The sequence below is a fragment of the Cetorhinus maximus genome, chromosome 38 (assembly GCF_964194155.1).
Source record: "Cetorhinus maximus chromosome 38, sCetMax3.hap1.1, whole genome shotgun sequence".
In the NCBI taxonomy this organism is placed as follows: domain Eukaryota; kingdom Metazoa; phylum Chordata; class Chondrichthyes; order Lamniformes; family Cetorhinidae; genus Cetorhinus; species Cetorhinus maximus.
In genome coordinates, this window is record NC_135916.1 from 4,008,817 (window position 1) to 4,013,046 (window position 4,230).

Consider the following 4,230-nt stretch of genomic DNA (forward strand, 5'->3'; position numbering starts at 1 on the left):
CCTGGGTAAGTAACCCCTGGTCAGTAACTAACCCAGAGTATGGTGCCACATTCTAGACAGCACTCTTTAGGGAGGAGGCGAAGGTTTCAGAATAGGTTGCACTGAGGTTATAACCAGGCGCGCTCCAGGGAGAAGGGACTTCAGTTCCGCGGAGGCGGTGCAGAGTCTGAGGCTCTTCGAGGAGGGAATTTTGACAGGATGTATGATAGAGGCGTTCAAAATCATGAAGCTCTAGACAGAGTCGATGGGAAAAACAGTGCCCTGTGTTTGAGATGTAGAGAGGTTTCGACATTCATGATCGTATCAGGGGTGGTTGTATCGAGATTGGAGGTGATTGTATCGAGATTGGGGGTGATTGTATCGAGATCGCGGGTGATTGTATCGAGATCGAGGATGATTGTATCGAGATTGGGGGTGATTTTATCGAGTTTGTTGGTGCTTATAAAGGTGCCTTGGTCTTATTGGAATCCTGGACGTGGTTTCACCTTCCCTTTGAATGATGCCTCTACTTCTCCCTCTCCTAACCACTCAGCCGAGCCTGTCATGGCGCTAGCCTGGCACGTATAACCATATCGCTCCTTGAGGTGTCCTTTCACTTCTCTCGCACTTTCTCTTTCTTAGGCAACCTCACTGTGTTCCTCCCTCTCATCCGAAATCCCCCTTCGCCAGCGCTCTCCACGCTATTATCAATATATTGGCAACTAGATATCTTCACTGCTGCTCTCCCTCTATCACTGCAGTGTGTGACTACTGGCCTCCCGTGACTGAATCTCTAATTCCTCGGATTCTCTTTCCTCTGTACTCGCTGCCCTCTTACCCTCCCTGAACCTCATTCTCGATGGAAAGTTACCAATCAGTTTCGCAGTCACTCTCTTAGGGCATTTCGATGTCCTGTACTCTCTTAAAACCATTATTTTGCTCACGCTGGCCACTGTCCCGGTACAGCTCCCATCTCTGCTTAACTCTGAGGGACACAGGCCTGAAAGGATATGGTGAGTAACAGGTTAAGATGTCCACTGCCAGGGTTTGTTGGAGCACGTGAAACAATGTAAGCTCGCTCCCTCATCGAATGAAACCATTCCCCTTTCCAGGACCGTGCTGGGACGCACAGATAGCCCAGGGATTCCGTTCACTATTCCATACCTTATTCTGAAACACTCTCGCCGGCCGACACACTCTCCCCAGCAACAGGTGTGAGGACCTGATTGAACTCTTTGTCATTCGGCTTTGGACTGTCCAATGAGCTGCCTCTTCCAGTGTGATCATATTCTGCTATTTTGCTCTCAGACAGCGGCCACCTTTATTCTGCTGTTATCACCTACTCTGGGCGAATGTTTCCTGCCGCAAAGCCACAAAGCATTCGCCCAGAATATGTGATAACAGTAGTTAAAGGTGGGCGCTGTCTGAGAGCAAAATAGCAGATGTTTTAGCGCTGGCAGAGGCGGCTCATTGGACAGTCCGAAACCCAATGACAGAGAGTTCCATCAGCTCCTCGCACTGATTGTTGGGGGTGAGATTGGAGGCAGGCTAGAGTATTTCAGAACAGGTAATGGGTGAGTGAAAGGAAGAGTCTCGTTGTCCTCTGTTCAATGACACCTTATACATTCAATCTGCCCCGCTATCTAACTTATCCCTCACCTCCTTAGCCCCCGCTGTCCTTCTGTTCTTTTTGTTAAACAGCACAGAGCCCATCACACCCCTATCTCTCTCCTCTGTTCGGAAGAAGACTCATTTTCGGCTCTGAAAAGCACCTGCTTCTCTCTCCACTGGTGCTGCCGGTTCTGACGAGTATTTCAGCTCTTTCTGTTATAATTTCAGCTTCCAAGGGCGAAATTGTTATCACCCTCTTTCTGTCAACCAACATTTCTTTAGGCCTATTACTTCTGAACCTTGTGTGCATGTGCAGTCCAGAAGGGGGATGCAGGAGTTGCTGTCAGTGACTCTCCAGGGAGGGCGCTGTTGAGCTGCTCCAAGAACCGAGGAACTCATCCTGTCCACGAGCCCCGCCTCCTGTTCCCTGTGGTCCTGTTCCTACGAAATTGCTGAACACCCAACTTCCCATCCTGGCTCCCTGGTCAGTCAATGTTGTTCAGGGTTCTCTCCTGAGGCACCACCTTCCGTTTCAAACCTGTTTAGTCATGTCACTTCTCGAGAAAATGTGGAGATAATGAACTCTCTGCACCTGAAAGACACCGCTCCCATCTCCAATCTCCCTCTCCTCTCCCTGAATGTATTTCCGTCTTCAAAACATTTGTCCGTAATTTCCCGAGCTTCATGTTTGTAGTTCTCCACGTGGGATTCAGCCTTTGATATCCATTCGAAAAGAGGCCATTGCAAATTCACCAGCGACGTCATACGTGGCAGTGACAAGGGAAAACGATGCACAATTACCTTTATAACCGGGAAATGGCAGATACAGGCTAGTTCTTCAGAGGACAGGCACTATAAGGGTGAATTAAAAAGACAATAATAAGTGCTGGAAAAATCTCAGCAGGTCTAGCAGCATCTGTGCGATTAGAAACAGAGTTAACATTTCACCTTCAATATGACGTTTCTTCTGAAATCAGGGGTGCTGGAATTTGGTGGTTTTTCGGCCGTTGGATGGAAGGTGAGGTGGAAGGTGGAACAGTAAAAATAGGGTCATGGATTGATTAGACGTCTGGGGACATTAAATTACAAAGATGCCATGGAACAAATGGGAAAGAGAGGGGAAATGGTATGAGTAAAGGTACAAAGCATTGGTCCAGAGCAGGTGTTAATAGGAGAATAAAGGTCAGAGCTGCCTGAATGCAAAACCTGAGAAAATGATATATACTGAAAATCGGGTAAAATAATACAAATAGAGGACAGAGTTCATGGTCTGACGATGTTGAATTCAGATTTGAGTCCATAAGGCTGGAAGACGCCAGATTGGAAGATGAGGTTCTTTTCCCACAGCTTTGTTGGGCTTCACTGGAACATTGCATCAGGCCGAGGACTGAAATGTGAGCATGGGAGCAAGATGCTGGACTGGAATAGGAACCTCTGGGGCGGGGTGGGGAGAGGGGGGCCGGGGGGTGGGGGCGGGGGGAGGGGCATGTTTGTGGACTAAGCAGAGATGTTCCACAAAATGGTCACCCAGCCTGTGTTGAGTCTTCCCAAAGTAGAGGAGTGCACACTGTCAGCAGCGAATGCAAAGGACAAATTTTCTATTTCCGTTGTGCTTTCAAGGGAGGATCTGGGAGGATCAGCCTTTGTTAGCCATTCCGTGTTGCCCTTGAACTGAGTGAATTGCTGGGCCATTTCAGAGGGCAGTTACCAGTCAACCACCTACCTACGTGTGGAAAGTCACAAGTAGGCCAGGCCTGTTAAGGATGAAGGTTTTCCTTCCCAGAAGGAAGTCAGTGAACCAGGTGGTTTTTAACAATGTCGGTTTGATCCCGTGTCCCCAGTGGATGAGCCTGGGCTTCAATAATACTAGTGCAAGTACATTACCACTGTCTCACGTCGTGATTGGAAAAGGTACAAGTAAATCGTTGCTTCACCTGAAAGGAGTGATTTTACTTAATGCTAGAACAGTTACGAAGGGTGAAATGACTATTAACTACACATATGCATTTGGGCTTGTTTATGTTTGTGCTTTTGGTATGTGAGCGATTTCACTGAACAGGAGAACAGGCTTGAAAGGTCAAATACGCTTTAACTAAACATGCATTTGGCCTGGTTGGCATCTGGGGATGTAGCTCAGTGGTAGAGCGCATGCTTTGCATGTATGAGGTCCCGGGTTCGATCCCCGGCATCTCCACTTCTCCTTTTGACTGCAGTGGTGCCATTTGCACACAGATTGCCCTTGGACACACAGAAATGGTAAACTCGCTTCGTATGTGCAGAGAGCGAGCATTGGTCAACTACCGAATTCAATGAAGGAAGCGCCGTCTGTCGGAATTGCTTTCCAAAGAGCTGTTCGCAGAAGCAAAGCCGCGCCTGAGGCTCTTCATTGAGGTTACCATGAGGGCTCACAGTTTATTTTGTGGCTCACCACACTCAGAGTTCAAGCACTCGTTCCGCTGATCCCATGTCCTCTGCTACACAGTGCCTGGGTAAGTAACTAACATGGTGTAACATTCTAGTCGGCAAGCTTTAGGAAGTAGGCGAAGTTTTCAGAATGAAAACTGAAGTTTTAACCAGGGGCGCTCCAGGTTTCAGTTCCGCGGATGGAGTGCAGAGTCTGGGGCTCTCCAATGAGGGAAT

General features: G+C 48.3%; 1 non-coding gene across 1 annotated transcript; it reads left to right on the forward strand.

Annotated features, from left to right (window-relative positions):
- Window positions 1-3,712: 3,712 nt before the first annotated feature.
- On the forward strand, window positions 3,713-3,784 carry trnaa-ugc (transfer RNA alanine (anticodon UGC)). The gene has a single exon. It is a non-coding gene; the product is annotated as a tRNA-Ala (tRNA).
- Window positions 3,785-4,230: the final 446 nt, after the last annotated feature.